Source organism: Mobula hypostoma, chromosome 19 (genome assembly GCF_963921235.1).
Source record: "Mobula hypostoma chromosome 19, sMobHyp1.1, whole genome shotgun sequence".
NCBI lineage: Eukaryota > Metazoa > Chordata > Chondrichthyes > Myliobatiformes > Myliobatidae > Mobula > Mobula hypostoma.
Window position 1 is genome coordinate 34,500,399 of NC_086115.1, and position 24,361 is coordinate 34,524,759.

At 44.1% G+C, this 24,361-nt stretch overlaps 1 long non-coding RNA gene across 1 annotated transcript in view; it reads left to right on the forward strand.

Moving 5' to 3' along the window:
* The window catches only part of LOC134358951 (uncharacterized), a 33,069-nt gene that overhangs the window by 6,877 nt on the left and 1,831 nt on the right, over nt 1–24,361 (forward strand). The window contains exon 2 of the long non-coding RNA XR_010020981.1: nt 1,107–1,338. This is a non-coding gene — a long non-coding RNA (uncharacterized LOC134358951). The remainder of the gene's footprint in view (nt 1–1,106; nt 1,339–24,361) is intronic.

The following is a 24,361-nucleotide window of genomic DNA, read 5'->3' on the forward strand; positions in this document are numbered from 1 at the left end:
TTCACACTGCAGTCTGCAGCCTGTAATTTCCCTTTAAGTAACGTCCTTTTGAACTGTTTCAACAAACTAGCAATTTCATGATCTTCTAAAGGCTTAACTCTCAAGCATGCTTTATGTGGACGAAGGTACATCACCACAGCCAAAAGGGAGGAAGGAGGAGAGAACTCTAAGCCAGACTCAAATAAAAGGGCATGACACTTCTTCTACCCAGCACCTTGTTAGCAAATGTACAGTCACAGGAGAACAAGAGTGAGGACCTAAGGGCAAGATTGCTGTATTGGAGGGAAATGAGAAATTACTGCATTCTCTGTTTCATGGAGACACAGCTTACTTCAGACACATGGTATTCGGTGGACAGACCCAAGGGCTCCTCTATACACAGGATGGAACAGATTGCTGGTTCAGTAAAGGCAAAAGTTGGGGTCTGTGTTTCATGATAAGTTCTATATGGTGCTCGGACGGAGTGGTCTTGTCGCACTCATGTTCCTCCGGCCGGGAACATCTAACAATTAAATGCTGACTGTTCTCCTTACCAAGAGAGAGTTCTCCTCTGATATCCTGACCGCAGTTTACGTACGGCCAAAGGCCAATGTTAAACAGGCGCTCAATGTATTGAGTGCAGCGATCAGCAAACAAGAAACAGCCTATCCCCACACCTTTCAAGTCATTGTTGGGGACTTCAATCAGGCTTGTTTGAAGAAATCTCTGCCCAATTATCATCAACATATCACCTGCAGCACCAGAGTCCCAATACACTTGACCATGTGCTACCCTACAATTAGGAACACCTACCGTTCCATGCCTAAACTGCAATTCTAGAAATCTGATCCTCTTCCTACCTGCAGACAGGCAGAGGCTAAAGAGCAAGGATCCAGAGATAAGGACAACAAAGATGTGGTTGCAGGAGGCAGAGGGGCGGCTAGGGAATTGCTTTGAGTTGATGGTCTGGGCTGTGTACAAGAGCTTATCAAAGGATCTGAATGAATACGCACAGTTGAAATTTGAAAAGTAAAGATCACCAAGTTGGTGCCAGATGGCAACTTCTTTGAGCTCATCTGCAAAGCAGCTTAAACTCCTTTCTTTAATACCTCTTTTTTCTTTTCAAGGTGGCTGGGGTGGTGTCGGAGTCCGTGATCTACAGCTGCACTCAAATTGCAGTTCTTCACGGCAGTGGAATCACGCTCCTGGACCTTGCTGACCGGCCATTTTTGATATCTCCAGGAGTGACCTGGAAGACGTGCACCTTCAGGGTGCAGCCTCAGGAGGCCCCCGTGGACTCGATTCCTCACCGATGTTTCCAGCTGAAGCGTTGCGGGAGATCGAAGCATCGAACAGTGGGTGTGTCTGTCCGAGACCTCTACACTTAAGCAATCTCTCTCTCTCCCTCCCTCTCTCTCTCTTTCTCTCTCTCTCTCTCTCTCTCTCTCTCTCTCTCTCTCTCTCTCTCTCTCTCTCCCTCTCTCCCTCTCTCTCTCTCTCCCCTCCCTCTCTCTCTTTCTCTCTCTCTCTCTCTCTCCCTCTCTCTCTCCCCCCTCTCTCTCTCTTCCGATGGGGATGCGGGAGAGTCTGCTGTTTCTTGAGTCAGGTGAGTTTGAATAACTGTCACTTTCAGGCTGTATCAATGAAACAGCGATCTTTTCATGTCCCCTCTCACTGTGGAAAGGATGACATCTCTCCCTCTCACTTATTAGTAAGAGAAAGCCTGTGTCATGTTGAATTGTTGGACGAGCAATAGTTTTTTCATTGTCTCTCTTTGGGGGCTTCTCTACTGCTTGCTTGGTGGGTGGTGAGTGTTGATGTTTCCTGCTGGAACAAAGGGGGTGAGTGTTTATACTTCGCTGCTGCTTGTGCATGGAAGGAGGGAGAGGGAGCTTTGGGGTTCTAATGTTTTTCTGTCATTCATTGTTTGGGGTTTTTCTTCTGTTTCGTGGGTGTCTATAAAGAGTACGAATTTCAGGTTGTATACTGTATGCATTCTTTGATATTAAATGGAACCATTGAACGATTGAATTGTCACATTCTTTATACAATCAGTCATAAACGAATGTGTCCCCACAAAATCGTTCAGCCTTCCCCAACTAGAAGTCCTGGATGAACCAGGATATCCACAATCTGCTGAGGGCCAGATCACTGGTGTTCAGGACTGGTAACCAAGTTAAATACAAGAGGTCCAGGTACGATCTCTGGAAAGCCATCTCTCATGCAAAGTGAGAATTCCAGACCAAACTTGAATCACTGAAGGATGCTTGACAGCTGTGGCAGGACTTAAATGCTATCATATCCTACAAAGTGAAACCAGGTGACATAGGTAACAGCAAGGCTTCGCTCCCAGATGAGCTCAATGCCTTTTACGCTTGCTTTGACCATCAAACCATGGACTACCTTCACGAATTCCCACAGCCCCTGATGACCCTGTGATTTCAGTCTCGGAGCATCCTTCATGAGGCTGAACCCACGGAAAGCATCCACCCCAGTCGGGATACTTGGCCAACTGCTAAAGACCTGTTTTGAATGAATGGCTGGAGTGTTTTATATCTTTAACCCATCCGTCTGGCAGCCTGACGTACCCACCTGCTTCAAGCAGACTTCAATTATACCAGTGCCAAAGAAGAACATAATGACCTGCCTCAACGACTATCACCCAGTAGGCTTACATCCACTGAGCTGAGGTGTCTTGAGCCGTCTCCTCACTCCCAGACCCTAGTCAGTTCAGATCAGCAACAAGCTCTCCTCCACAATTTCCATCAGCAAGATGCACCACAGACTAAGTGCTGAGTCCCCGCTCTACTTGCTTTATACTCATGAGAGTGAGGCTAGGAACTGTTCCAATGCAAGATTTAATTTACTGATGACACCATTGCTGCTGGCTGAATCAAAGGTAGTGATGAATCAGCGTAGAGGCGGAGATTGAAAATCAGGCAGAGTGGTGCCACAACAACAACCTCTCACTCAACGTCAGCAAGACCAAGGAGCCGATTACTGACTTCAGGAAGAGGAAACCGGAGGCCCACATGCCAGCACTCATTGGGAGATCAAAGACAGAGAGGATCAGCAACTTTAAGTTTCCATTGTTATGATTTCAGAAGATCTACCCTGGGTACAGCACATAAGTGCTATTACAAAGAAAGCACAGCAGTGCCTCTACTTTCTCAGAAGTTTATGAAGATTCGGCATGTCATCTAAAACTTTGACAAACTTCTATACATGTGCGGTTCTATACATGGCCTGATAGCAAAACACCAATGCCCTTGAACAGCAAAGCCTACTAAGAGTAGCAGTTATGACCCAGTCCATCAATGGTAAAGACCTCCCCACCATTGAGCACATCTACATGAAACACTGTTGCAGGAAAACAGCATCCATCATCAAGGAACCAAACCATCTGGCCCATGCTCTCTTCTCACTGCTGCCATCAGGAAGAAAGTACAGGAGCCTCATTGTTGTAATGTGAGCATTATTAAAAGTAAATTAATACTAATTAGGATAATGAGGGGTTTTACTTCCGTTCTTTTTACTTCCGGTGTGCTTTGTACATACTGTGCCTGCCATGCCATATGGGTTGTGAAAGCCTTTGTATATACATATCGGTTTTGACTTTCAAGATAAAGTTGTTTCTTTGGGCATGAAGTTGTCGAGTGTGCCTTTTTCAAATTAGAAGTTACCACACTCATGTCCCATACTACTAGGTTAAGGAACAGGTCTTCCCCCTCAATCCTCAGGTTCTTGAACCAGAGGGGATAATTTCACTCGCCCCATCACTGAACTGTTCTCACGACCTATGAACTCACTTTCAAGGACAATTCATCACATGTCCCTGATACTTATGGATGATTTATTTATTATATTATTGTATCTTTTTTTTCTTTTTTTGTATTGTATTTACACAGTTTATAGTCTTTTGCACGTCGATATTCAAAGTTGACGGAACTTGAACAGACTCCCCTTAAAGAAGCAGAAGAGAGGATGTTGTGCGGGTTTAAAAGTGGCTTTTGACTCCCAGTACCGACTATTCTGCTGGCAAATGTACAGTCTCTGATGAGTAAAACTGAAGAGCTCAGAGCTAGAGTGCTGGGCTGGAGGGTCATTAAAAGCTGTGTTTCTTGTCTTACGGAGTCTTGGATGTCTCCCCCCCATTTCGGATGCAGCGATACAGCTTGACGGCTTCACAATTCACTGCCGATAGGACTGCTGAGCCTTTCAAAGGTAAAGGAGGGGGAATATGCTTTATGATCAACTCTTTGCAGTGTACAAATGTGGCTGTGCTGTCCCAGTCCCGCTAAGCCGACCTGGAACATCTCACAATCAAGTGTTCTCCACTCTATGTGCTGCAGGAGTTTTCAGCCATCATCTTGGTGGTGATGTACATCCCATGTCAGGCCAGTGTCAAACAGGCTCGAGACAAACTGAATGATGTAATAAACACACATGAAACAGCACATCCTGGTTCCTTCCCCGTCATTTTGGGGGATTTTAACCAGGCCAGCTTGAAAAAGTCTCTAAGTAATTATTACCAACATATGACTTGTGGAACCAGATGTTATGTTACCATCAACAGTGCTTATTGTGCTATCCCACACCCATACTTGGGGAAGTCTGATCACCCGAGCATAGGCAGAGACTGCTGCACCAGTACTGAGGACCAAGAAGCTATGGACAAGGGAGCTGCAGGAGTGCTTACAGGACTGCTTTGAATTGGTGGACTGGACTGTATTCAGGGATTCATCTTTAAATCTGAATGAGTAGGCCACAAGAGTCACTGACTTCATTGAAACCTGTGTGGATGAGTGTGTGCCTATGAGAACTTACCTGAATCAAAAGTCGTGGATGAACCAGGAGGTCTGTAGTCTCCTGAGGGCTAGACCCGAGGCATTCAAGTTCTGCAGACCCAGGACTGTAGAAGAACATCAGATACAACACATGGGGGGCTATCTCAAGAGCAAAGCAACAATTCCAAATGAGATTGGAGGAGGAATAGGATGTATGTCAACTCTGGCAGGGTTTGCAGGCCATTACTTCCTACAGGGTGAAACCTAACATCGTGAAAGGCAAAGATGCTTTGCTCCCAGATGAGCTGAATGACTTTTATGCTCGCTTTGAAAGGGAAAATAAAACTACAGCTATGAGGATCCCTGCAGAACCTGGTGACCCTGTCATCTCTGCCTCGGAGTTCAATGTCAGATTGTCTTTCAAGGGGGTGAACCCTCACAAGGTGACAGTACCTGGTAGAGCTGTGAAAACCCATGCCAACTAACTGGCGGGAGTGTTCAAACACATTTTCAGTCTCTCATTGTTGCAGTCAAAAGTTCCCACCTGCTTCAAAAGGGCAGCAATCGTACCAGTGCCCGAGAAGAGCTTGGTGAGCTGCCTCAGTGACTATTATCCAGTAGCACTCAGATCTATGTTGTTGAAGTGCTTTGAGGGGTCGGTTATGGGAAGAATCAACTCCTGTCTCAACAAGGATCTAGACCTACTTCACAATAGGTCTACAGAGGTTGCAATCTCATTGGCTCTTCACATGGTTTTGGATCTCTTAACAGTACAAATACCTAAGTTAGGATGCTGCTGGTTTACCATTTGAAATAGCTGTTTTAATGGAAATCACAGAGAGAATCGCAACTGACTTACAGTGGGGAATGAAAGTGAGCATGAACAAAATTGCAACGTCTAAACAGAAACCTGTCTGGCCGAACAAATTGTGTTACCATCATGGCTGGAGCTCACATACGCCAAACAAGTGTAGGTTTAAAGGTGAAACTTGCAGAAAATGCAACAAAATAGGACTCACACAAAGAGCATGTCAGTATGACAAAAATTAATGGACTACACAGGGAAGCGAAAATGCAAAAAATTCAAGTTGCAGTTTCAAAAAGAATATTAATCTGCTTGCTGTTGAAGAATCTGATAATGACAAGAGTGATGCAGGACTGTGTAGTTCTAAGATTTACAATGTGAAAATAGACAAGCAATATGGCTTACACCAGAAGTGAACAGCAAATTAATTAAAATGGAATTGGACACTGGCTCATTCCACAAAACGAGTTTGAAGGGCATTTCAAAGATACCGAACTGAAGCCTGCAGATGTCCAATGAAGAACTTATACTAGAGAAATGATCATTCCTGCTTTTCATATTGTTTGTCAATGATTTAGATAATGGAATTGATGGCCTTGTGGCAAAGTTTGTGGATGAACCGAAGATAGTTGGAGGGGTAGGTAGTGCAGAGGAAGCAAGGTGATCGCAGCTGGACTTGGATAAATTGGAAGAATGGGTAAAGAAGTGGGAGATGGAATACAGTGTTGGAAAATGTATGGTAATGCATCTTGGTAAAAGGAGCAATAGTGCAGACTATTATCTAAATCAGGGGTCCCCAACCTTTTTTGCACCGCGAACCAGTTTAATATTGGCGATATTCTTGTGGACCAGCTGACGGGGAGGGGGTGTTCAAGTTCAACATTGCATGACAGGGAATGAGGAAAGGTGCGGCTGACTCATATTGTTTCATATCGCCAAATCATATTGTTTCCTCGCGGCCCGGTAGCACATCTTTGCGGCCTGGTACCGGTCCACAGCCCGGTGATTCAGGACCGCTGCTCTAAATGGAGAGACAATTCAAACATCAGAGTTGCAGAGGGACTTAGGAGTTTACATGCAAGACTCCCAGAAGGTTAATTTACAGGTTGAGTCTGTGATAAAGGAGGCAAATGCAATGTTGGCATTTATTTCAAGAGCAATTGAACATAAAAGCAAGGAGATAATGCTGAGGCTTTATAAGACACTAGTCAGGTCGCACTTGGAGTTTTGTTAACAGATTTGGGTCCCATATCTCAGAAGAGATGTGCTGTCATTGGAGAGAATCCAGAGGAGGTTCACAAGGATGTTTCTGGGAATGAAGGGGTTAACATGTGAGGAGCATTTGGCAGCTTTGGGCCTGCATTCACTGGAATTTAGAAGAATGAGGGGGGATCTCATTGAAACCTACTGAATGTTGAAAAGACTCGATAAGGTGGATGTGGAAAAGATGTTTCCTATGGTGGGAGTATCCAGGACTGGAGGGCACAGCCTCAAAATTGAGGTGTGACCTTTTAGAACAGAGGTAAGAAGGAATTTTTTTATCCACGAGTAGAGAGTCTGTCGAATGCTCTTCCACAGACTGCTATAGAGGCCAAGTTCATGGGTGTATTTAAAGTGGACGTTGATAGTTTTCTGATTGGTCAGGGCATCAAAGGATATGGCAAGAAAGCAAGTGTATGGGGTTGAGTAAGATCTGGGTAATATGAGCTTCCGGTTTGGTCGCCGGCTGCTCGACCATGGTTTTCAGTCGGGCACCGGATGCTCAGAGAGATTTGGCGGGGGCGGGCGCTTGGCGCTCGGCTGGGGGCCGTGGTCGAGTGGTCAGCGACTTGGCCGGCTCCCCCACCGGACTTAGTCTGGTGAGGAGGGTGTGAGGAGATACAGCAGGACTTAAAAAAAACAAGACCTGACAAAGGGTGGATGAACTCCTTGTGAGCCAATGGCCATCTCCCGTGGAAGAGATTAAAGCCTCACCATGTATCTACGAATCGTATGCTATGCACCTAGTTAGAAGAGGTATGATGAACTTGGGCGCTGCACCGTGTGCCTGGACCTGCCCAAGGCCTCTGCCTAAGGAAGGGCCGAGCTCGAAGAAGGGCCGACACGGCCTCTGGCTCGAGTTCGGCGGGGGCAACGGCGGGCAGTGCCAAGGCGGCCAGCGAGAACAAACTGGAGGAGAGGCTGTACTCGGTGCTGTCGCAAGTTCGAAGAAGATGGAGGTGCATAGCCACCAACCCCGGATTCGGGACGGCACCCACTGACTGACTCAGATCTGGGATCAGCCACGATGGAATGGCAGAGCAGACACAATGGACTGAATGGCCTAATTCTGCTTTTATGCCTTATGGTCTTCACAACACAATTTGACATAGACACAGCCATCCCAGGAAAATGCTCCAGCTCACACTTGACATCCTCCTTGGACCTTGTACTTGTACTCAACATATCAGCTACACCAACACTCTGTCAGGTGGGGAAATCACTTTAAGAGTCAGGGCCTTCCAATTATACAAATGGTACATAGGGAAATACCAGCCCTTAAAGCACTAACTCCACCAGGGCTATTAAGGTTCAGGTACATTCAGGCTGTTACTGTACTCTGGGTCAAGACTGGCTGGAATAGATTACTCCCCAAAACAGAAGGCCAAATCCTGAGAAGCCAGATAATTTCCCCCACCAACAGTCTTCTTCATCGTCCAAGGGATCGATATCAGTAGCATCCCTTCTGTGACGTAGTAAGGAGTCTTTGTACAAATTCAGCAATCTGACCTGTTGATCCAGTGAGCGAATTCAAACGCCATCCACAGGAATGTATAATAGGATCTCGCACCACAAATTAGCATTCACCACTTTGTCATTCTATAATGCAGGGAGATACGAATGCACTTGCTCCTGATTAATCACTGGATAGTTAGAAAACACATGTAACGTTCCGTTATATTGGCTCGTGTATGTCTAGGGGAAATCCCGCCCAGCACCTGCTTCAACACTCCCCTCAGGGTCAGTCGCCGCCCGAATCAATCACAAACATCAATCATCAGCCAGCACACCCAGTAAATTTTAACAAATACACTTTATAGATATTACTAATTCTATGACATTAATATGCATTTGATACAGAGAGGAAAGTAATGGAAAAAAAAAGGCGCCAACACTTATCAAAGTCCAAGTTCTTCGCGCGATACCATTGGAGCTCAATTCGACGTCAGACAACCACCCGAATTCCGTCAACTCATGGCTCGGGACCACCCTGAGTGATCGACCGGAGCCTCTCCGCACGTCCACCGCCCTCCTCGTCTCTCCTCCGACCCCGCCAAAACCCAGTCCACAGTCATATCATACAGCATGGCATCCGAAAACAAAACGATACATAACCACCCATTGGCTAAGAGAACCTTGTTATCATCATTTTAAAGTAAAACAAACTGTTAGCGCAAACTCTCTGCAGCGTTAAAACACAACAAAACCTCATTCCCCAGATTAACATAACAAAATCGCCATTTTGAATGTAACAAAAGAAAGACCCCATACACACAAAAACAATAGAATTACAAAAATTGCTCCCCAAATGGTCAAACCCTCTGAAATGTGGCATCTGATATCTAGAACAAAGTTGTTCAAATTTTTACCAAAATTCAACTCAAATTTCATATGGCCACTATGAAAAATGAGTCATCCCTGAAACCAGTTACAAAAACCATGGGGAAACAAGTAACAAAGTAACAGATTAAAACACAATAAACACGTAACAGATTAGAATGCAAACCTCAAAGCCCAGGCTGTGCTCTTCTTCTAAAACTTATTTTAAAACATGGAACTGCAAAAACTTAAAACACACATAGTAGTTAATTTCTCACAAAGAAACAGCACTTATCAGAGAACTGATAAGGAGAAAGCAACTGTGCAGGGGCCCAACACATTCACAGTCTCTTAAAGGCAAAATCCTCACATGCACTCACACATATACACACACACACACACACACACACACACACACACACACACACACACACACGCGTGGCGCCAGTGCAAACTGATGCAGGTGGCCACACCTCACTTCTCTCTGCATTTAAATCATTCACACTCTACTTACAGGAAAGGTGGATGCAGGTAACATGGCCCACTCCCTACAACAATGAGGCAACAACCAACCCCCGATTCCCACTATCAGCGATCGTCAGCCGATCTCCTTTGCAGGGAACCCTGAATGGAATGTGAGGAATCTGGCAGGGGACAAAAGGAACCCTTATCTGCGGAGGACTTGAAGAATGGCTCTTCCCTCTCAACAGTCTTCCTCTCTTTCTCCTCCAGACAGTATTTCCACACTGCACAGAGGGTGGGCATAGGAACCCCATTTACCATCTCTACCAGAACCCCAGCGTTAAACAATGCTAAAACCATTTCTTTATGGGACATACAGGATTCCCCCAGTCCCCATCAGTTTATCTAACTTTTGTACTTGGCGACACGCATCCTCCTCTACATACTCTAAACCTTGTAATAATTGAATTGCTGTGCTTATAGAATGACCAACAGCTGGTGCTATGAAAGACATTGGGAAAATTGCCTCCATAACTGTGTGTCCCACCATTCCACAAGTTAATTCAATATCCTCTGGTGGGATACCACTGTCATGGTACATTTCTATGATAAGAGCCCACTGGCATAGAACTTTGGTACCTTCCTCTACTGTGCACCATTCCACTTGGGGTTTTAATTTACATTCAGCAAGTGTGGTTCACCCAGATTTCAGTGCTGCTGTTACCTGAACCCATGGTGATGCATTATGCTCAGGGGAAACAAGCAGTGTTCTCAGAGCATTATTGATAATGTGTTGGGACGATATGCTCCCGAAGGCGCTCATCTCTCCATTAGGTAGGCTCGCACCAGTACCTCCCTCATCCCATAACCTCAATAACCATGCAGCCAAAGACACCCCTGCCTTTTGTCTGCACCTGTCCCCTAAACTCACTGATTCCTTAGTGGAGAATTCTCTAGTGAGCTCTGTTATCTCGAAGCTGGCCATTACGCCATCCTCCTCCCCCCCCCCCCACCACATTCCTGAGCTCGCTCCCCCCCTCCCTCCTGAGAGGAAGAAGTTGCGGATCAATTTTCCTCACAGCAGTTGTGGGAACGCATAATTACTGCCCTGGCTGGTAATGTTTCGGACACAGAAGGGAGAAGGTGATCATCCTGAGGATTAAATTGATGGATCCACTCTACTCTCTCTCCCTCATTTTCATCTTCCAGCCAGCCGTCCCCATCTCCCTGACCCACAGTAGGATCGTCGGCTCGTCTCAACATGACTCGGACCTTAACAGGATCAGGTTCCCAACTGGCCCTTCGAGCCGCCTCTAAATTCTGTACTTTCATAAGCCAAAGGGCTATCTGTATTTTCATATCTTCCAGCTTTGTAACCCTACTTTGAGCCATCAGCAGTGATTCAGTCAGATTAATACCAAGCTGACTGAAATCTTCCAATTCATTCTTAAAGGCTCACTATCATTTTATACTGATGTCTTACAATCGCCGCGAGAAGCTGGAAGGCATCCTGTTGGCTACCTTTTCTTCTGGGAAAACCCAACGATTTAAGTATAGAAACAATGTGATGTCCCTTTTCAACCCCAGCAAAATCTAACTGGTCTGACCGATGTACCGGCATCCTGTAACCCATCAGTAAGTTAGCAAGACTTCCAAAGCCCTCAGTATTATCCGTCCACCCTGGGATTCTGCATCTCTCATAGTGAGGGTCCACTCTTTTAAATAACCTTTTTAATAAATGCATTTCTGCTTAAAAAAAAAACAGACCCTGCTCGAAGCAGCACCAAATGTAATGTTGAATCAGCCCCACAGGTCTGGCAAGTGAGACACTGACTTCAAATATTACATTAATCATTTATTTACAAACAGTAAAAATTCAACCAAACATTCATGTTTCCCAGGTTACAAACACTACAAAGGCTATTCCAAATGGAGATTGAGGAGTCAAGAAGGAAGTTCCTCACAATCAACACACAAGGGACTGTTCCACTATAATCTTCTCGTTTTTGGTGTCGCATCAGCTCCAGCAATTTGGCAAAGAACAATGGACCAAGTGCTCCAAGTTATTCCAGGAACACAATGTAACCTTCTTAACATCATCGTGACTGGCAAAAGTGATGAAGAGCATCTCCAGAACCTTGGTAAAGTGCTTACAGGCTGAGTGAGTACGGCCTGTGCGCAAAGAGAAAGAATTGTGAGTTTTTCAAGAATGAAATCTCATATTGTGCGACTGGCATTGGCAAGCATGGCTTCCATAAATCACAAAAGAAGATTGAAGCAATGTTGCAGGCACCCAAACCAGAAAATGTGCCACAACTCAGGTCATACTTGGGCCTTGTACACTACTACTACATGTATCTTTGAAATCTTGCTGCAGTGTGCACCCATTGAATGCACTGTTACCAACAGGAGCAATGTGAGAGTGAGAGTGGGCATATGACCCATCCTTGCCCATCAGACTGGCGTGAAATGCATCCCCTTATGGCATTGGTGCTGCTTTGTCACACACTATGAAAGATGGATCTGATTGTCTGATTGCATTTGCTTCAAGAATGCTGACGAGCACAGAATGCCATTACACACAGATCGACCGAGGGGCCCTTAGTCTAGTATGGGGAGTAAAGAAGTTTCACCACTACTTCAATGGATAAAAGTTTACTCGAGTGACAGACCACCAGCCCTTTGTATCCATTTTCAATCCCAGGAAGGGAATCCCAGTGACATCTGCTACCTGGTTGCAATGTTGGACGCCCTAGGAGCCCGCTGTGATGTCATAGAGTTCAAGTGTACCAAATAACACAACAACGTTGACGGCTTGTCACGTCTTCCACTGCTGACACCTGAAGAAGGAAAGTCTTTATTCGGTGACCCACAGCATTGGTGGACCAGCTGCCGGTAAAAAATGCTGAAATACAAAGAGAAACAAGGAATGATCCGATATTGTCAAAAGTCTATGACATCACCATGCAAGGATGGCCAACTCATGGCAATCCCAGTCTTCCAGAGTTCTCAGCGAGATGAGACCGACTATCTGTATGTCAAAGAACCCTGATGTGTGGATCTCATGTTGTGGTTCTCTCTAAACTGTGCACCAGAGTGTTAGAAAATCTGCATGAAGGACACCTAGGTACAGTCAAGATGAAAAGTCTCATCTGGAGCTATGAGTGGTGGCCTGGAATGGATAGACAGATTGAAGACTTGACCAAAAGCTGTTGGGGATGCCACAAGGTTCAAAGTGCACCCCCACAGCACCGTTACACCCATGGGAGCGGCCATCTTCACCATGGCAAAGAATGCAGATTGACTTACTGGGTCATTCATGACCTGCATGCTCATTTGAAGTGGAAAGAGGTCATACCAATGGAGTTAACCACATCAGAAAAGACTGCTTCCGCTCTGAGGACTGCCTTCACCAGAAGTGGCTTACCAGAACAAATTGTGAGTGAGAACGGACCACAATACATGTCACAAGAGTTCAGACTACTCATGAAGAAAAATGGCATCAAACATTTCAAGTCAGCTCCTCACCACCCAGCAACGAATGGGCTTGCTGAAAGGTTTATCCAATCCTTCAAAAAGTTCATTAAAGCTACGGACAAGGAAGCACAAGGGGGACAACTTCTTTTTTTGTGTACTGGAACTCTGTTCATTCAATGACAAATCAAACACCTGCAATGCTGTTCAGGAACAGGAATCTGAGATCTCGCATAGACCTCCTGAAACCAGATCTACGGAGGGAAGTGCAGAATAACCAGTTCAACCAGTTGCCGAGTGAATCAGCGAGGGGCTTCAAGGTTGGACATGAAGTTCTAGTGCATGATTACCGAGAAGACAAGTGGACACTCAGTAGGACAGCTACAAGAACCGGACCACTGATGGACACGGTTGATGTTGGAGATCAGACACGGAGACATCATGTGGACCAGAAACTGATGCTCAGCCAAAGAACACAACTGAGTCACCTGCATCTAAAAAGACAGACATATTACAGCCACCTGACTTACCTCTCAGTGATGATCATGTCACCAACAGCAACGTGACACCTACAAAAGAAAAAAGTTGCCTTTGACAAGACACCTGCCAAACCTGATTCCACTCCACAGGGCCAAAGGCGTTATCCTGAAAGAAACCGAGCACCACCCAAAAGACTGAACCTTCGGTATAGTGAAGTTAGTTATGGACTGCTTTTGCCAAAACATGTTTATTCGGATATGGTTTGTTAAAGGAAAATGGAATATTTTGTTACATATACAGTTTAATGTTACATTAATCTAAAGGAGGAGGAAATGTAAGGTACAGATCTATTTCTTCTAGTGCAATGACTCCCCTTAGCACTAATTAATTGACTGAGAACTTATGCACACGTATTGATTCGTTGCTCTTTCTGCGGAGTGAAAATACACGTTAACTTCACCTCCAAATGCATGACTTTACTTATTTGAAATGTAGTTGTACAGACAAAACAGAAAGCATTTTGGCCCAAGGAAGGACCATGCTGCTCAGAGGAATCAGTGGTCCAACTACAACAGTTTTTGTAGGCAACGTATCTGAGAAAGCTGATCAGGCAGCTGTTAATCAGGCAGTTACTTGAGTAACGTGGCTTGGTTTTAAGCTGGAAGAGAGTTCAAGGAGCTTCAGGAAAGTTGCAAGCATTCGGATTTTGCGAGTATAAAGAACCAGAATCTGCTCTGCATATATTAAGCTTATTTCATGAACTTCAAGTGGGAGACAAAAAGCTCTTTGTAAAAGTAGATGCAAAGACCAAAGCCCAGTTGGATGAATGGAAAGCCAAAGAGAAAGGAATCAATGGAGATACGAAAACAAAGGATTTGTGAGATAATTCAACAGATTTGCGGAGAAGGCAGGAGATTGGGACTGAGAGGCAAATTGGATCAGCCTTGATGAAATGGCAGAGCAGACTAGATGGGCCAAATGGCTGAATTCTGCTCCTATATCTTACGATCTTATAATGTCGTGAATGAGGAAACCATGAGGAAAGATAAGATCATAAAGGGGTATGGTAGTTGTATTGTATCATATACTGTGTAAATAGTTGAGATGCATTCTCTACTGATTTGGAGTTTAGAGCTAAGCGGGCAGAAGTGGTGTATTACAGTATATTTCAGTAATATTTGAGTAATCTTATATATATATTGTTTGATTAGGCATTCTTGTTCATTTAAATAATTCATTACAGGTTATATGTAAAAATAAATGAATTGCATACATCATCACACTACCATGCGATACATGCTGCGCCTCGCTTAAAGTAAACTCGAGGTCGGACTCCTGTGTCATCCTTTGAATTAGTTTAATGTTTTGAAGTTACAAAACATAGCAAAGGAGAACGTCAAGAGGTTCTCCTTCTGCAAAGGGGTTCAGAAAACAAGGAAGGGTCAGAGGGAACTGGGTGAACTCCAGACAGATTTTCAGCAACTTCTCCTTCTGCAGTTGAAGTGGGTGGCTGCGAGGGAGGAGTTACGAGAGGTGAAAGGCCAGCAAGCCACCGAATGCGCAAAGATTTTCTTCTGATCCAGGGCCCTCACCATGGAACACGATGGAATGTGCTTCTTCCAAAAGGGTCACAGGGGGAGCTCTGTGATCCACAACCGTAAGGAAGAGGACAGCTCATACAGACAGACATATTGAGGACCCGTAGATCCTTTATGTGGGTCCGAATGACAGAAAGACCACAGACAACACAGCCTTTCAAGTCTTTCTGTTGTCTATCAGGGAGGTGTTAGACAACAGCAAGCAGAAGTGTCTGGACCAGTCCCTGGACCTGGAGGAGCTGACTGGCTCCAGCCATTCCTTTGACTTGAATAAAACTCCTGGAAACGATGGTTAGCAGCTGAGTTGCACTTGATTCTGTGGGACTGGATGGGCCCAGAACTGCTTGAAATGTACAATGTTATGCTTCTAGCTGGCAAGATGTTAGACTCCATGAGGGAGGACATCATTACCCTCATCTACAAGGGGGAGAGGGATTACATCAGTGATTGGAGACCCATTTCACTGTTGAATGTGGACTACAACATCCTGTCCAAGGCCATTGCCAGCAGGATCAAGACTCTTCTAGGACAGGTGTTCCATACTGCTGTACCTGGCAGCAAGATCTTTGACAGCCTTGCGCTGGTTCTGTGAGACCATCGCCTGCATGCAGGACCATAGGGTGGATACCTGCCTGGTCAGCAAGTACGTGATGTACGTACTTTCTAAAACGGCCACAGGGGAGGGAATCAGGAATTGGATCCAACTGCTCTTCACAGCCACCTGTAGTGTAGTCCAAATTAATAGGCGGGAAGCAGCTATCTTCCCCATCATCTGTGGAGTCAGGCAGGGTTGCACACCCTTCCCTCCTTGTCTTGTTTGTGTGCTGTACAGAAGCCTTTAGCAAAGCCATCAGGAATGACAAGAGCATAAGGGGGGTGGTGCTGCCAGGCGGTGGAGGGATGCAAGTGAAGGTGAACATGGACAGCATCACTGCCTTCTGCTCGGATCCGATGTTTGTTCGCAGGTCGATCAGCATCAGCAACCAGTTTGAGTTAGCATCAGGGACCAGGGTTAACTGCATGAAGAGCAAGTCCACCCTCTTCGGCAACTGGTTCAACCAATCCAGTGTCCCCTCCACTATCAGGTCTCATTACCTGAAGGTGCTGGGGATCGGGTTTAGAGGGGCCGAGACATGCAACAAGAATGCAAGCACGCTGGGAAGATAAAACAGAAATTGGGACTGTGGGGAGGTTGCTCCCTGTCGATAACTGAGAAGAACCTGGTCATCAGGTGTGAGGTGCCCTTAGGGCTGCTGTCCTTGGCACAGGTGTGGCCCTTCCCCTTCTCTTCTTGTTTGGGAATCACCTCAGCTTTCTTCTGGTTCATCTGGGGATCCAAGATGGAGCAGGTCAGATGGGTTACAATGCACAAATCCCTGGATAACGGGGGCCAAACTGTACCCGATGTTGCCCTCATCCTGATGATCAGCTTTGTGCATGGCTGCAACTTATGTGCTGAGGTTCTGTCTGTCCCTGATGTTGTGAAGAATGGGTCTGGTCCCGTTGCTGTGCAATGTCACAGTAAGATGGTGAGTTGCCTCACTACCTATCTTTCATGGAAAAGCTCCTCTGCACCAACACCTTTGACCACAAGTCCATCAGGCAATGGTGAGCATGGAACATCCAGCAGACACTGAAAGAAAAGGACTAGATGGACGCAGTGGGTTGGTTTCCTGAGCAGACTGTCCGGACATTCTGGCAGGATGCCTCATTGCCAAGCCTCACCAAAAGGCACCAAGATCTCGCCTGGCTGGGGTTGAGAAGGGCCATCACAGACAGATCCTTCCTGCCCGCCTGGAGCATCCTGGGGACGGCTGTAGTGGGGAAGAGACAGCAGCTCACTGCTTTGCAGACTGCGGGCTTGTGAAAAGCGCGTGGAGGAAGATGAAAGAGCCTGTGTCGCAGTTCATCCGCAGCAATTGCCTGACAGAGGGCCCTCTGATCTACAGGCTGTTCCAAGGGACACGCACTGAGGCAGACATCAACTCAGTGAAAGGTGCTCTTTGATCTGCTCGAAACCTGTTGGTTTGCCAGCAGAGTGAGAAGTCCCTCGAGGAATGCTCCTGACTGACACATTCCAGTCACATTGAAGCATGCTGAAGCCACAGCAAGAGCTCATTGGGGAAGGACCACAGTAGGGCTCTTCTCCTACCGGAGGGAGAGGATCCGGGTTGGGGGAGGAGACCTCTCCATTATTGTTGTGCAGTACCCCACCCCAGGGAATCATCTGAGTGGGGACAGTGTTGTTGATGTGCATGAATGCAATAGAACAGTACAGAAAACATTGACTATCAATTTAAAGAATGAAAAGATATTGATCAGTTTATTCTTGTATTTTTATTGTGAATAAAGTTGATTTTGTTTTAAAAAAAATCAAGTTAGTGACAATGTCCCAGGTTAGCAAAGTCAGCAGGACTAGCGTCTGTTTTAGTGGACACACAGCTGCCAATGGTTTCTGAATTGGCAACTGTTACATTTCCTGAAAGGAGATCGTAGGGTTCACTGGAAACCAATACACAGAATTAACCCTCCAAATATTAACTCAAATTAGAGGGCAGTTTCTGCCTCTCTCTCTTACTAGCTTCTAATGCACAGAAACACACTCGGCTCAACATGTGTGAACCTGGATTACTTCGATTGAGAAACAGCCTCTTAAAATGATTGGCTGAACTAAAAACCTGAGAATGTACAGCTCAAAGTAAATTTATTATCTACCAACGTATATGTCACCATAATGTAGGAGCAGAATTAGGCCAGTCAGCTCCACCATTCAATCATAGCTGGTTTATTATTTCTCTCGACCCCATTTTCCTGCCTTCTCCCCACAACCTTTGAAGCCCTGACTAATCAAGAACCTATCAAGTTCCGCTTTAAAAATACCCAATTACTTGGCCCCAAAGCTGTCTGTGGCAATGAATTCCACAGATTCACCACATTTTAAATATGAGTTTAAAATATTGGATGCATTTTTTAAATTCGCAGGTAAATTATGGAGAATATCTTGAATATTTTTTGCTATCTTTTATGATGTTTTTTATTTAAACAGCAAAGGGGCAGTGGGGAAGTAGGACATTTTGGAAGATATACTGTATTATGGAGCACAGATTTATTTATGGAAAAAAAGATGATCTATCATTCTCTGTGCTAAAGACATCAAACACAGCAACAGGTAGGGGTTTATGAAGTGATTATATATATCTAATATCACTCTATCCTGCAGGCTGGCCAGTAGACAATGAAGAGAGATAAAAAGAACATAGCTTACATATCACACCCTCAGACTATCTCAAAGTATTTGACAGGCAATGATTTTTTTTTTGCTGTCAATGCTGTTTCATTTTTCTTTCAATTGAAAATCATACCAATACAATTTCAGAAAGAAACAAATGGGATTCTGTAATTACAGAGCTACAGAGAACAGGATTCAAATCCCTTAATAGATAAGATTCAGAGGAGAATGGAATAAAGTTTTGGCCATAGCAAGTCTACTAATGTGTGGATACACAGCAAAGAAAGCAATGGTATCCCTAAACATCTATCTCACAGGTGTACAAACACATTTAAAGGGAATCTATATAGGTAGCTAAAAGGGAAAGGAAAATAGGTTATATTGAGAAGGTGGGATGTACAAGGTTGCAGTAAGCAATTATGCATCTCAGGCACTAGTATAGACATAGTGGTTTAGGGTTGGGGCATCAGTGTATACACATTGGGTTAGGATGTCTGTACAGTTAAATTCTATGAAATTCAGAAGTGTGAGATTGAGGGTCTTGAAGATCAACTATCCAATGTTGTGAAGCAGGCATTATGGAGATCATTAGGTTAAGACTGAGCTCATCACTCTTCCCAAGGAAAGCTGGAGGAGCAGGAAATTTACATTCTCCCATTCGCCTGGTTCCATTTCTACAAGCCCCTATGGCAAAGAGCATGTGCAACTGGGGAAGGTTCAGTGAACTGGGGATTTCCTCTTTTGGAGCGAGGGAGGATGAGGGGTGTATAAAATGAGAGGTATTGATAGAGTGGACAGCCAGTGTCTTCTGTTCCCAGGGCAAAATTGGCTAATATGAGAGGGCATAGCTTGAAGGAGACTGGAGGAAAATATAAGGGGATGTCAGAGGTAGTTTTTGTTTACACAGAGAATGGTGGGTGTGTGGAACGAGCTGCCAGGGGTGGTGATAGAGGCAGGTACATTAGGGACATTTAAGAGACTCCTGTGCACATGGATGCAAGAAATTTGGAGGGCTATGCAGGGGAAAGTGTTAAATTTATCTTGCAACACACACAAAATGCTGGTGTACCTCTTCCTACAGATGCTGCCTCCCCGCTGCGTTCACCAGCATTTTGTGTGTGTTGCCTGAATTTCCAGCATCTGCAGATTTCCTCGTGTTTGAAATTTATCTTGCAGTAGGTTAATAGGTCAGTACAATACTGTGGGCTGAAGGACCTGTACTGTTCGATGTTTTAAAAGTCACAGAGCTAGCCAGTGTTCCAGTTGCAACTGGATCTGTTGACAGTAATTTGGGAGCAAGACCCCTTTAATATAACCATATAACAATTACAGCACGGAAATAGGCCATCTCGGCCCTTCTAGTCCGTGCCGAACTCTTACTCTCACGTAGTCCCACCGACCTGCACTCAGCCCATAACCCTCCATTCCTTCCCTGTCCATGAAGACCTTCTAATATCTCAATGACATAAGTCTCTGTCCTGACGAAGGGTCTCGACCCGAAACGTCGACTGTACCTCTTCCTAGAGATGCTGCCTGGCCTGCTGCGTTCACCAGCAACTTTGATGTGAGTTGCTTGAATTTCCAGCATCTGCAGAATTCCTCGTGTTTGCGATTAGAACATCATCAGTTTTCAAACAATGCAAGCACTTTTCCATAAATATTAAAAGTTGCATTTAAGTATGATTTTATTTAACTGCAAAATAGGCTGGAAAAAATTGTAATCGTGTAACTGGACTACCATCACTTCATTTTAGCGAGTCTGCTATTTTGCCATATGATATTTGAAAGTGAAACCAGGCTGCGAGTCGATGTGGTTCTGGAGATCTCAGCAGGCTTCCACCAACTGCCTGCAAAATACCAATCCAACAGGTGGCGGCTTCAGTTTTGCATGCGAGTTAATTTTCTATACATTTATTTATTTGACAGATTGATAGCTGAATTGTAAACTTAGTAATACTGATGTACGCCAAAATAAGGCATTCGGACTATTCTACGCATGAATCAGATCAATGACTGTTAAATAAACTTTAAATACAAAGGCACGTCCCGCTCACTTGAAAGGTTGATAGTCTATCACCTCAAAGTGATAGAATAATAAATCACCCAGTAGGTCTTCTCCGATATTCTTTTCATTCGATTTAGCTTCATTCTGTTTGCTGTCTGGGGCGTGACAGCTAACTAATTATGTTCAGAATTTACGCGAAATTGCTGCACGCATCATTTCTAATTATGGTTACGGAATCAAGAAGTGTTTGACGGATATTTGAGTGCTCTGTCTTCCTCAAGTATTGAGTAACTTCTCGGTTTTCAACCTCAGTTCGTCTAATTCAAAATCCGCATTACTCTGGGCGCTCCTACCACAGAGCCTCTCGGGAACACAACTGCAAATTCCAACTGTTTACGCTCCTAAGATTAGTGCAACGATTCTTCGAAATAACATAAGATTAACCTTGCGGAGGCTCATTGGGGCCGCAAACAAATGAAATACCTCTGGGGTTAAACATTAAAGATGAATTAAAGGTCTTGGGTTAATATTTTCAGCAATCAGCTTCCAGCTTCTATTAACATACCAGTTGATGTTAGAGTGATAAGAAGCTATACCCTTAGGATTATAGAAAAGAACCGGGACACACCCAACCCTGTCCACATTACCGAATCGATTTTCTTAGTTAAATGTTTATCCAACATACTGCTGAAGTTATTGATGTTTTAGCAACGCAGACTACACTCGGAGCGGACCATACCATACATCAACCACACACTGCCTGAGAGATTGACAGTATACCTGTGCAGTGGTCTCCATTCGTCCAACGCAATCCTACACCATCACAATCTACTACTTCCAGTCTCTCTCCCTCTCTCTCTCTCTCTCTCACCCACACTCCTGAGGTGTTACACATCTTGTCAGGTTTCATCCTATTAATATCGCGAAGAAACGACTCTTTAAGATCTCCCGGTCTTCTTCTATCTCGAATTTCTGGGCGCAAGCCTTGTGGCTCAGTTTCCTGATGCTCGGGAATTTTACTGTATATAGTCTTTGTGGAGTTTCTCAAACGATATAATTTCATAGAACATAGAATAGTACAGCACAGTACAGGCCCTTCGGCCCACAATGTTGTGCCGACCCTCAAACCCTGCCTCCCATATAAGCCCCCACCTTAAATTCCTCCATATACCTGTCTAGTAGTCTCTTAAACTTCACTAGTTAACTTCCCGTTAAGGAACAACATACACTACACTAAGTGGAAATGGATCAGTGTAAAAATCTCGATGTTTGCTGCAGCTGAAGAGTACAAATTCCATCGCGTTAAGATTACCTTGTCAGTTTAATGGAGCTGCGTTTGAAAATCATTACCTGCTACCTCCAGTAACTCACCAAAAGACCTCTGCTTCAGAAATACTGCTTTGTCAGAACCTCCAAAATATTTCAGCGATGTCCCACTCAGGACGTTGCTGGACACAGTACGGGAAATGGTGGTTTTTAACTATAATGTGGGTTGAGAGATGGTTAACAGATCAAAAACAACCGGTAGGGATATACATTTCCTTCTCACATTGGTAGGTTGTTTCTACTGGGATACTAGAAGATTGATGCACGGTCCCAACAATTCAAACATATTCTGTGTCGTAGTTTTACTGATATTCTATGCGGGTTTGTTGTCTTGTATGCATCACGTCGCGGCGGGGGGAGGTGGAGGCCTCGGGACTCCTATTACGTGATTGTGATCTTGTGTGTGCTTATTGTGTGTGACCATCTTTGCACCTTGACCCTGTCGTGACGCTGTCTCGTTTGGCTGCATTTGTGAGTATTTATACATAGTTGAATGACAATTAATCTTGAATTGAAAAGAATACAGATCATTTCATCACAACAGTGCATTGAGGGAGTACGAGGTAAAATAATAACAGAATGCAGAATAAAATGTTACAGAGAAAGTGCATTGCAGACAAAACAAGGTAATTGTGAGGGGCAAAATTCTACCTTAACCTACCATAGGTCTCTTTAATAGTTTTATAACAGCAGGTTAGAAGCTGACCTTGAGCCCTGTAGTCTGTGCTTTAAAGGTTTTGCTTGGGCAGAGATGAAGATGCAAAGTTACTTTGAAAGGATGTAGGTTTGCTATACAAATGGACAACACAACGAATGGATTTCATATGAAAAATTGTGAGATTGCTCAATTCAGTAAAGTATACTGGGATTTATTAAGTTGTGATAGAGTAGGAAGTATTGATGTTCATAAGACCATAAGACATAGGAGCAGAAGTAGGCCATTCAGCCCATCAAGTCTGCTCCATCATATAATCGTGTGCTGATCTAATTCCTCCAGACATCCCCACTCCCCTGCCTTCTCCCCATACCCTTTGATGCCCTGGCTAATCAAGAACCTATCTATCTCTGCCTTAAATACACCCGATGACTTGGCCTCCACAGCTGCTCATGATAACAAATGCCACAGATTTACCACCCTCTGACTAAAGTAATTTCTCTGCATTTCTGTTCCAAATGGACATCCTACAATCCTGAAGTCATGCCCTCTTGTCGTAGGCTCCTTTACCATGGGAAATAACTTTGCCATATCTAATCTGTTCAGGCCTTTTAACATTTAACACTGTTCAAAGAAATATGAGTATCCTTCTTGAGTGCTAATGAAAGTTAGGATAGCAAATAATCCACTGGCCTTTACTGAAAGATGATTTGATGACATGAATACATAAATGATAACAACTGTACAGAGCCTTGGTGTGACCACACCTGGAGAATTACGTGCAATTTCATTCTCCTTGCCTAAGAAAGGGTACATTTGCAATATCAGCTGTGAATATTCATCAGACTGGTTACTGCATCTAGCATTTGTGAGAGATTAGGCAGCCTAAGCCTCTGCCCCCTCTTTTTTTTTATTCAAAAGAGCTTACAGAATTCTTGAGGGTTTGAAAGGGTTAATACTAGTACAAAATATGATGAATCGGGGGGGGGGTCGCAGTCTCAAATTAACAGACAGTTCATCTGGGCTGCAATAAGGAGAATCTTCACTGAACAGTTGGAGTTCTTCATCTTGGAGAGCTATGGAAAGTTGATCATTCATTGTTTTCTAAATTGAGATCTGCATATTAGGGAGATACTGTATGACAAGGCATGGAAATGATGTTAAGGTAGAACACTAAATGGCAGCTCCTAATTTAAGTTCTTACAGTTCTACACTGGAGATGGTATCCTCTCAAGTTTCAGTGGTGAGGTTTTCTTATTATACATAGTATCTGGGATATCTAAATTAAGAGAACCTTATGTTCATCCAATAGTGGATGCTGAGAATCAAAAATACTGCACACGTCAGAAATATAAAATAAATGCAGAAAATGCTGGAAATACTTATCAAATAGGGCAGTATAAGTGGTAAAAGAGACAAAGCTCTCAAACTAACCTATGTCCGTCTCTCCAACCTTACACCCCATTCTAATAGGTCTCAGATCTGAAGCATAAACTGTTTCTTTTTTCCTTTATTAATCTTTTTATTGATTTAAGAGGGACCGGGCAGTCCGTTTTGAGGTTACAACCAAAAAAAAAGGAAAGACTTTCTGATCAAATCTAAAACTTCGAAAAAGACTGAAAGAGTAATAAATCAAATTAAATGAAAATATTGGACAAAAGGTCGCCAGATTTGCTCAAACTTAAAGGATGTATCAAATGTCCGACTTCTTATTTTCTCTAAACTTAAACAGGACATAACGGAGGAGAGCCAATAAAAGATTAGAATCCTTCCACTTCAATAAAATTACTCTCCTAGCCAGTAAGGTTGAAAAGGCTATCATACGTTGAGCCGAAACAGGAATATTTCCTGCTTCCGATGGGATAATCCCAAAAATTGCCGTAAGCAAATTAGGTTGTAGATCCAGATCCAAAACTTTTGATAGTATTTTAAAAACACCTCTCCAAAAGTTATCTAGCTTTATACAAGACCAATACATATAA